This window comes from Coturnix japonica, chromosome 8, assembly GCF_054131305.1.
Source record: "Coturnix japonica strain WE chromosome 8, WE-NBRP24, whole genome shotgun sequence".
NCBI classification, from domain to species: Eukaryota; Metazoa; Chordata; class Aves; order Galliformes; family Phasianidae; genus Coturnix; species Coturnix japonica.
The window spans coordinates 7,676,864-7,689,836 of record NC_140670.1 but is presented as its reverse complement, the minus strand read 5'-3'; the positions used below and the strand labels follow the sequence as shown (position 1 = coordinate 7,689,836).

Below are 12,973 nucleotides of genomic sequence, written 5' to 3'. Positions count from 1 at the left end.
TGCAAGAGTCTCTCTCACCTCTGCTTTTGTGAAACAGACATGGGAGTGCATAGCTGCTGTTTCAGTAGAACTTGTAAGTTTGTGATCACTCAGTGCTCTTCACGGTTTTTGCTTGGTTTGTGTGAATCAAAGAATGGCAGGTTTCTTTGGCAGGCCTGGCATTAGATCAGAAATGTTAATTTATCAAAGCCGAAACTGAATGTAGCTGCATGCAAAGTTCAATAAGACTTTACTCTGAAATTATTTTTTTATCCTTGGTGGAATTTCTCATTAAAACTAGACTGAGAACACCTCTCATTCAGGTAGCACAGCCAAGTCTCAGACCTGTTTCCCCACTTGACTCCCAGCATAATGCTGCTGCCAGTGAAAATACATTATTCTTCTGATCCTGTTCTACATTCAGTGGTGGTGGACTAGATTATAATTAGTTAACATCGCTCTCCACAGTGTTCAAAGAACATAAGTTCTGCACTTAATAAAAAGCAATTCCCTATTGTTCTCTTGCACAAAAAGAGGGAAGGAAAACATCACAAGAGGAGGAAGAGTGAAAGTATTGTATGCATTTCCACCTCTAATGTTAAACTCTCTTTCTAAGCTCTGCTTTGCTTGTACGTAGTGGATAATGTGGCAAATACCACAGACACCTTTTGTGCAGTATTTCTTCCACGAGATATTTGCATGATAGTAGTAATACTGGCTCAAAGATTGATTGATTTCATATTATTGTCATTAGAAGCATTAGGGGAAGCACACAGGCTGGTGAATGGACAGGATCAGACTGATGGAAAATGATTGGAAATGGGGCAAAAGAGAAATTTTAACAGTCTACTGCTTTAAACTTGCGTAACGAATACTGCTTTTAGATACTGAGCATTTGAAGATAGCTTAAATATACCTGTTTCAGCTTCTAAGCTTTTTGGATTTTGGTATGAAATGAGTATTGTCAGCTCCTGTCATACTTGAGAAGCCAGATAGTCGCCATGTCACCAAGTTGCCTGCATGAGCTATTTTCCAGGCAGCAGCTATGCTTTGTTTACAGAAAGCAGTGCTTCCAGAGGCTCCATAGGTGTTCATAATAAAGACCCCATCTGTCAGCTGAACAACCAAGTGTGTGTGTGTTTGGAGGGCTTAACATTATCATATACAGTTATAAGCAGTGTTATTAAAAAGAAAAGTCTCACAACAAGACTGGGGTGTGCCAATAACAGGTTGTTTTGTACTGTACTGCAGAATATATTTCCAAAGCTTTCCACCCCCTCCCCGGTCCATCATTTCTTATGACTTTTGAGGCTGTAAACTGTTTAGGCTGCTTCAAATAATTGATATATGCAGCTGCATGTTTTACTTTGGGGCCACATTAAATCATGCAGTTCTGGTTAGGGAATGCAGCACTTTGTTACATAAAAGTGCTTACACTGTACATCTCCTGCCTTACCTTCATGTTTCACTCTCATACTGAAGTGTGGAATCAGACTCTATAACCTGAATTAGGTTACAAAGCAGGTACATGTTTATTCAGCGCTGGGCACATGGGGGATCACCCCTCCTATCATGCAATGGACAGAAGCATTAGAAAGTTATATAGCAAGCGCATACATATTAATCAAATTTCCAAGAAATAACTATAGTGATGTCAACATGTCCCACTGGTCCTTTTCTTCTGACACTCCCCAAAGCCTAGGATACTTAATCTTCATACAAAGTCCCTATTTACCTGATTCCTACTTTCAATACACCACCCAGAGGCGGATCAAAAGCTTCTCTTTTACAGCCTTCGTGTTCCTCTTGTTTGTCACACTTGCAGCTCCAGAGAGATTTCTGTTGGAAGTCTTGTGCTTCTGGGTGCGAAAAAGATAAACGGCGCAAACTGCTGGCAGAAACCAGGAACTGCATGTGAACCAGGCTGCTGAGCAGACAGTTTAAAAGACAGGTTTAAAAGTTATAGTTTACTTTAAGCTTTGATTTCTCTTTCTTCCGCTTTTCTTAGCATAATAAAAGAAAGAGCTGCTGTATAGAAGACTGTAAATAATCAAGAGAAGGGTCAAACGATTCATAGATGTCTCAGCAAAAATCCCCATTGAAAAAAGGAGATGCACAGGGAATGGGGAGAACCAGGTAGTGACAAGCCATTCAGCAGATCTGCTTTTGATTTCTGAACCACTTTTTAGTTTGGTAACCTAACTACAACTGTCATCTAACAGCCTGAGCAAGCTGGAATATAATCCTGCTAAAATGTGTGTCAAATGTACTCTGTGCAAGCCTAAAATCCCAACACTCTTGAAACAGAGATGCAGTGAATACTTCTAACGTGATTTCCATCTCATTAGTACCCCTGTTGTGACCCCAAAATTAATCACCACTAAGATTGCTATTTTCTGTCTTATCCCTGCATACCTCAGTGGCCACTTAAGAAAACAAAAAGTGTCATCTATGTTGGTCAATTTGTGTGTCCTTGCATGGCATACAACAGAAGTGAGCATGGACTCTATTAATAACTGTTCCTACGTAAAAGAATCCATTTTCTTCAGTTCTCTAGCTAATGATGCACTGTGGGAACAAGACCATCAGAAGCTTGGGAATTACTCTACAAGGAAGAATCCCAGTGTTTCTTGGCAAAAGCTGCTTTATGCTCTAGGCTTACTCAGTAAGAGCCAACAGTAACAAGGTCTTATTTTGGATTAAAGTTTAAACAAACACACACTGAATGTTTCTGCCTGTCTTTGGAAGACAATACACAGAAATCTCAACATTTATTTCAGAAGAGTCCTTTTCTTTTTCTTCCCCCCTCCAGTTACAGCAAGATTGTTGTTTAAGTGATATTGTTCAGTATTAAGATAACATTAGGATAGACAAAAGTATGAGAAAGATGAATTATGCTGTTTATTCTTAGGTTCTTCTTTGTCCTAGGCTGTAACATATATTAAGAAACAATTAATTCCATCATCTTATATTCTAGAAACTGCTGTGGATCTGTCAGGATCTAATGTGAGAGAGGGCAGGACTCTTCGCCTTAAGTCTTTCTGCTTCATACATTGTTCCTCTCCTCCCTTCATTAAATCTTATCTTCATATCTTCCTGTTATTCTGTTCTCAATTCATAGTTCATTTTTTAAATAAAACTCTAAAGAAGATCCTACATATCTTTGAATCCCAAGTGAAGCAGGATCCTGCTTCTCTTTGCCTGTGTTTTCTAATTGCCACCTCACAATGTCATTACATTACTGGCAAAAACATCAACACGAAATCAAGGAATGGCTAATTGATGTGCTTAGAGACACTGTTAATCTTTGCATAAATCAAGATTTGCTATGTCTTTTATGTCCAATACACATCACAGCAGTTAATGTGCAACAAAATCACCTGCTGAGACCTGTGAACGAACACAATAACAAATGAGATCTTTAGCTTCATAAATGCAGAACAAAACTGAAGGAAAATAGAACCAGTGCGGAGCAACAAAAACAAAAGCGAGCAATTTATTCTCAACTTCAAAGATAAATTTAGAACTCTACATAAACTGGCTTTCCTAGATGCAAACACAATAAAATGCAACCGGTATTCTGCCTTTTATCACACCTGGCCACCTGAAAGACTTGTCTGAGGTCCTGGAAAACCCAGTAGGAATCTGAAAAAGAAAAGCATTAAGAAAATCTCAATAGTAAAACCTCTGAAGAGCCAGAAATTTTAAGATAATTAAGAAAGAATTGGATGGGAGAAATAGGCTCTATTCCCATTTCTTAAAATGCAGGCTGAGCAAGGAAGTAGAACATGATTATTCTAGGAACATCTGTGTTAAAATCTTTAATTATAATCATTCAGATAAAAGTTAATTAAAAGCACATCTTTAATGTAGCAGTATGCTTTTCCCTGCATAGCACCATCTGAGACTGCCTTTCTTCTGCCCTCTCTGTTATTTAACTTAAATTGTAACAAGTAGCTGCACAGGTACTTCCTATTTTTTTCTTATTTGCTGAGCAGAACAATATTGTCTGTTCCAAGAGGGTGTTGTGCTGAAGGGTGTAGTCTTTTATACAGGACAAGAAACAGCACTGAAAGAAGTTACAAGAGTAACTTGAATATAGAATTCAAAAATAAACCAGCCCCTACACTATTGCAATTGCCAGTGTTTCTGGTTCACAAAAATCACACTAGTCATGAAATGCATCCACATTCTGCCCCCAAAAAGTCAGTTACATTCAGCTAACCAGTACAGTAAGACAAACCAGTTCTGAAGCTTATAGGTGAGGTATTAGCAAGAACTTTTGAAGACGCCCAAAGGGAAATGTTTGAACTCCACCATCTCCAAAATATTTGTCTAGCTTGCTTGCAGCGTGTCAAAATAATTGTGCCCTGTGAGAAGATGTGTCAGTTGAAATTTGAGGCAGGTTGGTAGCTGGCTGCTAGGCCACCCCAAACAATAACTGAACAGGACAAACATTTTCTCCTCATGTGGCTTTTTAAGAGCTGTGATGAAGTGGCATTATGGTGCTTCAAAGTGCAGGGCTTAAATTCTGTGCAGAGAAGGAACCAGAAGAGTAGGATGTTAACATGCATCTGAACAGTGCAATTGATACATGTCTACCAGAACAGGAAAATAACAGCAAGATTATTATAGCCATATTTAGCCAGGAGTATAGTGTGTTTTCATCCATATAGGATGCAGAGGAGTGCTGAATCTGCAGTTACCTCAGTGTCAGATAATTGCTAATGTAGTGGGTGATACCAGGTTTTTATCAATGGATTAGGGGATGTGGAATTAAAAATAACTGCCTCATAAAATGAATGAACATTTAAATATTTTAGGATGTGTTGTTACACACCTCCCACCTATTTAAAAAATGAGGACATGCCATTAAATTACAAACTTAGATATATATCCAGGCTGTAGCAAATTGAGGTTATATCCTAATTCCAGAAAAGCCAGACTTATCACTTTGGACTTAGAATAAGAGAGAAAATAGATTCACATTTAAAATCTCAGTCCTTACTATTTCTTAATATTCCATACAGAAGTTGCACTAATAAACTCGGAGATTAGAGTTAGAATTAACTGATTATGGCAGTGAATACCTAAGTATTTGTCGTTTCAATACACATTTCTATTAATCTGTTTCTTTACTTGTTTTATTTTTATTACATTTTTCAAGTTATGAAAAAGGCTACCAGGTAGCAGCAAGTGATGAGCTGTGTGCCACAGGGGTCTGTTTTGGAACTAGTAGTCTTCAACATCTTTAGTAATGACACAGATGATGGCATCAAGCACACCCACAGCACTTCTGTAGATGACACCAAGCTGAATGGTGCAGTTAACACTGCAGAAGGAAGGGCCACCACCCAGAGGGACCATGATAAACTGGAATGGTGGGCCAATGTGAACCTAATGAGGTTCAGCAAAGCACAAGGCTTTACACTTGGTTTGGGGCAATCCCAGATACACATACAGACCAGACAGAGTAGCCCTGCTGAGGAGGGCATAGAGGATTCCTGGTTGATGCAAATCTTAACATGAGCCAGCAGTGTTCTCTTGCTGCTCAGAGGGCCAGCAGTATCCTGAGCTGAATCAGAAGAGTGGTGGCAGCAAGGAGATGGAGGCAATCATCCCTCTCTTCTCTGCCCTTGTGTGGTACCATCTGGAGTATTATGTCCAGATCTGAGGCCTCCAACACAGCAAAGATGTCAAGCTTTTGGAGAGGGTCTAGAGGAAGACCACAAAGAGGATTAGAGGGCTGGAGCACCTCTCTTATGAAGACAGGCTAAGAGAGCTGGGCTTGCTCAGTCTGGAAAAGAGAAGGCTGTGGGCAGTCCTCATTACAGTCTTCCAATATTTGAAGGAATTGTATTTTTTACACGGGTAGGTAATGATAGGACAGGGGGGAACTGATTTAAACTAAAAGAGGAGATTTGATTTAAATGCTAGGGAGGTATACCCACTGAGAGTGGTGAGGTGTTGGAAACAAGGTGCCCAAAGAGGTTGTGGATACCCCATCCCTGGAGGTGTTTAAGACCAGGCTAGGTGGGACCCCAGACAACCTGCTCTAGTATTTGATTTATTGGTTGGTAACCCTGCCTGCAGCAGGGGGGTAAAAGCAGATAGTACTTTGAGGTCTCTAACTTAAGCCATTCTGTGATTCTAGAAGGCTTGGGGCTCCAGGCTGACTTTCTCACATACTATTTACCAAAGCGTGGCTGAGCTCATCTCCTTCCCTTTGACCTGAGAATTATTAGTATTAATAAAGTAAATAAATGGAGATTGTGTAGTTGAGCGCTATGCCTAAAATCCCTCTTGACAGGCACTGGTTGCTCTGTGCATGCGTTTAAGATTTCGATCTTACTTTATTAAGGAAGCAGTCCAGTGCTTGCCAGCATACTTACAAGCACTTATCTGTAAGAACTTAAAAATGCTAAGTACATGCATGAGTGTTTTCCTGTCTTGAAGCCTAAATCACAGATTTTCCATTGTTATTATAATTACTGCAAAGTTGCTTAAGACCTTGCATAACACTTCACTTGATCACTTTCTGAGCATGGCAAGTTCTTCTTAGGTTTCGCTAATTAACTGGATAATAAGTTCTTCATTACTACACAATAACTATGTCACAGAAGTATATACAATAACATTTCAGTCTATATTGCAAAACTACAAACATTTGTGATGCCCTAATTTTCTGGATTAGGCTATCGCACAGCAAAAGCAAAAAACATGAAGGATAAAAGGACAGAAATGGTTTATAGCAAAGTAAAGAAGAATATTTTTACAATTACATCACTGACTAATGGGTCCAGATAATGCACCATCTCACTGAAAACTCTATCTCTAATAAAATAAATGAACATAATCCCAATGAGACTTTTTTTAAAGCTAAACTCTAGTCATGTCTTAAATGGAAAAAAGGCCAGATAGTTTTAGGATAGTCTTCTAAAATCCCTAGCGTTTGGCTATATTACTGTTCCCCATACTCCCCTAGATGTTTCTCATTTTCAGCTAAGACATCTTACTGTTTAAACTGATATCACGGAATCATAGAATCACAAAGTTGGAAGGGACCTACAAGATCATCTAGTCCTACCACCCTTCCATTACCTTCCCTTCATCTCAGCTTTTACCCCTTGTAAGGTTATCATAGCTTTTGAACAGTGGGATCCCTGAATTGAAAAGATTCCATGTATGTGACATGTTTACTCCTCCTCTCTCTCAAGAGATGCTATTTTCAAGTAAGCTGAGTAGTCTGGAGTTTTCCTTTATTTCTGTTCAACTGAGCCAATGTACTGCTTTATTACATGCAGAAAAATGCCACTAAATTTCATGGTTATTAAATATTTTAAACATAACAGTTTTTCACCTGTTTCTATTAGGACTGTCTTAATTTCCTACACCCTCACATGGGCTGTGAGCTAATAAAAAACATGACAGGGAGCAATTTTGAGTATGACGAGAATTACAAACACTTAAATGAACCAGAAGGGTTTGTGAAATAATTATCCTGAAAACTGGCAAGAACACTACAACCAAACATTAGAGCAGACTGCCCTTTAACTGAAACCCAGTCTTGTACACTGTTTCTTCTCTCCATGCGGAAGTGAACACAAGACGAAGAAAGACCTGAGTTATTAAGGTAGGATAAAAGCATCTGCTATTTAATGGCTCTGGGGAAACTTTTGTTGCCTTGTTACCAATGTGTATAATATATATTCACAATATAATGACAGGTTTTTGTTGGAGAAATAGAGCAAAAAGTAAAAATTCTCAAAATCTTAATGCATAACTCATATGAGCAATTGACTGATAGTATAGCAGCAGTCACCTGCTGACCCCAAACAGATCTAAATAGGTCACTCTGAAAGTAATGCTTACTATTTATTTCCATGGAAACAACAACAGATACATACAGTCCAATAATACTACCTGAAATACCAATTTCTCAGCTACAAAATACTCTTTTTCAGCATAGTCACCACCATTAGCTATGTATCTTTGCCACCTACCAACAACAGCCTGCACGCCACCCTTGTAAAAATCCACATGATTGTCCAGAACATGGCTTGTTCTTTCACACTGCTGTCACCACTGCTGAAATGCACCACCCACAGCCTCTCTGTGTTCAGACCCACTGTCTGGTCTCCATAAGCTTTCAGCAAGCAGTCTGTTGCATGGCAACAGAATTTAATGGGAATTTAATGGGAAGGTTCAGCCTCTACTACCATTCCAAAAACATTCACCTCTGTATCATGGGTCAACATAATAAAATAAGCAACATTACTTTTGGAGCAAGCCTCGTATCCTTTATTATCTATTTACTTACTCATTTAATCTTCCTCTAGTTTTTCGTTTTGCTTGTACTTATCTTCATCACAGGTCATGTATTGGATTTATGAAATCTCCAAGGGTGAACCTTCCTGGTTTCAGGGAGTACGAGGGCTACTCCAGAAGTGAAGTCAGCATTTTCATGGCTTCCTTTTCAAGCAGATTAGAGTGGACAAAAACTCTGCCTTACGCAGATGGTTAAATTCTGTGGAGAGAAGGAAACTGGTACATAAACAAAGCTGAAATCCTTTGCTGTGTTTGTCACAAAGATTAGGCCTTCATGAGGGTTATGCTTATATAAACAAGCAGCATTCTGTAATGCCCAAGACAGCCATCATTTCTTTAGCATGTGACGTGGGGGCTGACTGACCACAAGACTGTAGATTAGCCAAGATAATGTTTTTATGAATAAAGCTTAAAAATGTAGTACTGTTATCCCACTCATGTTTGCAATTTGTAGTAGAAATACTTGGAGTAAGATAACATTGACTGGGAAAATCATGGCACATATTTCTATCACTTAGATTTTGTGGGATCTGTGCTGAGAGTTCACTGAAACACCATAATGGAAGCTAAGTATATTGTGCTCTGCAGTGAAAAAGCAGTGGTGAAGTAGTCATGGCTGAGATCTTAAGTATTTCCCAGATGTTTAGAAACACCAGACTCTGCTACTTAATCCCACTTGATATTCTGCTTGCTTTGCCAGAAACACAGCATGTTAATAAACAACATTCGTTAGGAAAGAGCTTTCTGACAGAACTAAGAAAGATAATTCAAGGCTTCTTTAACAAAGCTATTGAAGCAGAGACAAGCAGGCACTTCCCAAAAGCTGATGAAATACTCATAGAGCAGTACAAGACTATAATGCACTGTTTTGGAGACAAAAGTCACGAGAAAAGATTTAAAAAAGGTACTAGCTCTATTTACCAGAAGGTAGTAAGTACCTCTTGGTGTTCAGCCTTTAATGCCATAGAAACTTCCAGGCAACACTGCAGTTATCATCTGTTCCCTGAGAGGGCATCTTCTAAAAAATAGCGATTGATTAGGTCTGGTGGAGGACTTGCATGTAGTTCTAACTCTAACTTGAAACTGAGATACAGTGGAGAGTTCTGGGTGTTTTTTCTGATCACTCTGAGTTTGACTCCTTCCTGACTTACATAGTAACAGTTTGAATGCTTACCTGGTTTACAAAACAGAGGAATTTCAGTACCCACAGTGAGTATATATAGACACATTCCACTACTTATATAATTAATATAACATACATTAGTTGTTCCACTGAATATAAAAGCCACCTACACATGTATTTTATATACAGAGGAACACATAGATAAGGAGACTGGAAATGCTGAGCTTCTACTGCTAAAGTTGGAGCTTTAAGTTCATATCTCCTTTAGTAGGGAGTAGAATTCAAATAAAATTTTCTATCTTAAGTTAGCATTATAGATTTCGTTTTAAGAAATAAATAAATCTGCAAAAAGCAGAAAGATTAAAACGTTGGAAAGACAATACAGGAGCGCAACAGCAAATAGACTAGCATAAACAGAATGGTGCTCCAAAATAAGTGCTCACCCACCTGCGAAGATCAAGGCTTACAGGAAAAACCCCATAGAAGAAAGAAATCCAACCAGAAAACCTTCCTCAGAGGCAGTCAGCCCTTAAATGGGGTCTAGGAGAGGTGCAGCCAGCCTCCACCCCTTCCAGCTCCACAGCTGAATTCCCTTCACCTGTGCTCACAGGACTGACTGGGTCCTTTCCCCAGGTGCTCAATCAGCAGCTCAGGCCGTGACTCAGCAGTTACTGTTTAACCTCATTCATAAATATTTCTTTTTCAATCAATTATCCAGTTTTTTTTCTTGCTAAATGAAACTTCTGCAGAAAATCTAAGCTTTGTTGATGTCTCTTTGAGGCAGAGCTGGATTCACGTCTCAAAAAACCTAGTATTCAACAGTATTCATTTTTCTGCAACTGCAAAATAAACTTAGCATACATAAAGCATTACTTTGTTTAATACATGCGAGCAAGTATCTTATTTATTTAAAATGTATCAACGAGTACGCCAATTGCTTTCATGAACTTCCTCATTTTGTTTGGTTTCTGTTCAAACAAGACTGAGCAAGTGATGTTGGTAAACATGCACCAGGCAGACCCTCAGTCCCTTAAGAGGTACCAATTACAAAGCTGTAACCCTGTTTGGTAGTGCCACTCTGTTGTAGTGAAAATGCTTAGCAGTTTGTTTGTAGTGAAATAGGACTATCCATAACATGTAGGTCGAGGGGTTGCTTGAGTTAGTGCAACAGATTCTTGTTTAGAAGGCTCTGAACTGAGAGCAAGACTAAATTACCTTCATGTCACTGATGCAAATTTATGGTATTTGCTGTTCAGTACACCCATACGGTAGCAGTAGTTTCTTTTACAATATAAGCTTATCAGATAAGAAAAAATCTCATGTTCTGGAATGAAAACATTTTCTTATTATTTAACTTTTATGAGATTCCTCTCATTGTGGAAAAGTGGTGGCAGACTACTAGCATTTATAGGATTTTAGAAATGCTCCAGGGTGTTTGTCTTTTGAGAATAGTTGACGTGGCAGATTAATCTTGTGGGATTTACTGTTGCTTTTTTTCATGTAAAAGTATTTGTTGTAAAAGTAATTGTTAAATACAATTAGACTTACTAACTGTGCTGTGTGAATTCAAAAATAGCTGCAGGGTAGCACGCTGTAAGCAAGGTACTGTCCTTAGTACATGATGCTAAATACAGTTGAATCTGTTAGGCATAAGTACTATGATGAGACAGTTATAGCTATGAGAGACCGGCCTTTTGTCCAGCCTAACTCCATTGTACATCTCCCAGGGCCAACGTAATCCCAATTTTCCTTTTGAAAAATGATGTGCTAGGCAGCCAAAAAACATGAAGTATAAGATTCTAGCAATGTAAAACTGGTGTGCTTTGTTCCACCTATGAAGAACAATTAGTCAGAAACTATATCTCAAAAGCAAGTCCAGGGAAAAAGTTTGGAATGGATGGAAAGAAAGGCATTGCTTCCAGAACAACCTACGCTGTGGGCTCCAGATACCAGCACCCCTTATAGTATGCTGCAGATTTTGTGTGTACATTTTCCTCATGTATAACATAGATAAAATGGAAAAATTGGGATTGATGTTTTCCTGGTAGTGTGGTCAAGGTTTAAAATATATTAATCAGCAAAATTTGGCTTTGCTTTGGTCTCCCATATAACCTTTCTGCATCTTCAAGATGAAAGGTCTTGAGAAATCTGCTGTATTTTATGTTCATACACTGCATACTCATGCACAGAGGATTAGTTCAGTATTAGAGTAATTTTATACCCTCACTGATGTTTTTAACTTTGGTTTTGGAAGCATGTCTAGTTTCTCTTAAGAATCATTTCTAGCTGATATGAATGAAATAAAAATAAACCTAGCTAAGGGGCTATGCATCCACACATCCTTTTGCACTAGACAAAGTAAGTCAGCTTATTATTACTTCCCTGTCACATGCTTGTGTACACTTAAACCATGGTAATGTGGTATGCTACCACTGCTGCAGTTTTCCCCACAATTCCACCCAATTAGAATGACCTGTTTTCATTGTTGCTGCTACCCTGTTGCTTACCTCTTTAAAAAAAACAAACAAACACAAAGTGATTTTGTTTCCACTAATCATTTCTGTTTCACCAGCTGGGCTGGACAAAGGCAGACAAGTCCCATCATTTAAGCATTCTGTAGGTACTTAGGGAAAGCTCCAGACTCTGCAGTTGCAAGCATGTCTTCACTAAAAGATATGTAGAAGGTTCACCATGAATGATTGTAGCTCAATGTGATCCAATTTCCAGAGCCAGCTCAGTTCTGAACTATCTGTCCTTGTGTGTGCACCCTTGGGTTCTGCATAGCGATACAGAGTATGCAGCAGGAAGTATTTCAAGTGCTTTTGATGAGGACTCAGGCATAAATTACCGTGTTTAATGTTTTTAACTTTCACTGGAAGCGGAAGGGAGAAGGAAAATTGGAGTATTTTCCAAGTGAGAGTGATTAGTTTTCACCCGGTCTCTAGTAAAACATAATCCGCTAACAACTGATGTGCAAAATCCCTGGGAAGTGCAGTTGGCAGTCGCTGTGAATTGTAGTTCACTGGGTGCCCTTCCAGCTTTGGGGTTTGACACTAGAGCTCTACAGAAATTTCAGATTACCATATTTTAATCTGCAAGTATAATTCTTCAGATTTCTCTCATTTTCCCTTAAGAGAACTCATTAAAATTTGCTGACATTTCACCCTTTCTTCAGGGAGCATAGCAAACTGTAGAAATCAGATTCTTTTTTCTTGCAGAAGTTATGCAAGGTTTTACCTTGCTGTCGAGCAGCTTATTTTTCATGCAGCTGTAAAGCAGGTGTATGCATCTCAATATAACTAATACCACAGTAAATTGAATGGGCAAAGCACTAATAACTCTGAATGCTGAAAGTACTTTGAGGATTGTGAGTCATCTCAGCTGTGGGGGTGGAGCTGAGGAACTAGAATTACATAAACTGTCTCCCTATTGATTTCTTATGAAAATGTAGTTGATTTAAATTAAGAACTTTGGGTTGTGTGTGTAAAAAGATAAACCAGACCAATTTGCACAACGGGTGGCATTGAGCTATAAAATTCAGAA

The 12,973-nt window shown here is 38.7% G+C and overlaps 1 long non-coding RNA gene across 3 annotated transcripts; it reads right to left on the bottom strand.

Annotated features, from left to right (window-relative positions):
- Positions 1-1,487: 1,487 nt before the first annotated feature.
- On the bottom strand, positions 1,488-9,996 carry LOC107315540 (uncharacterized). Of its 3 annotated transcripts, XR_014948498.1 has the most exons (4): positions 8,300-8,437; positions 3,576-3,624; positions 1,715-1,903; positions 1,488-1,546 (listed from the first exon to the last, which is right to left on the bottom strand). It is a non-coding gene; the product is annotated as an uncharacterized LOC107315540 (long non-coding RNA). The 3 variants fall into 3 exon arrangements; XR_004307700.2 differs by lacking the exons at positions 1,488-1,546; positions 1,715-1,903 and adding an exon at positions 9,878-9,996 and having other exon boundaries at positions 2,892-3,624; positions 8,300-8,506; XR_014948499.1 differs by lacking the exons at positions 1,488-1,546; positions 1,715-1,903; positions 3,576-3,624 and adding an exon at positions 5,589-5,694 and having other exon boundaries at positions 8,300-8,438.
- Between the last annotated feature and the right edge of the window lie 2,977 nt (positions 9,997-12,973).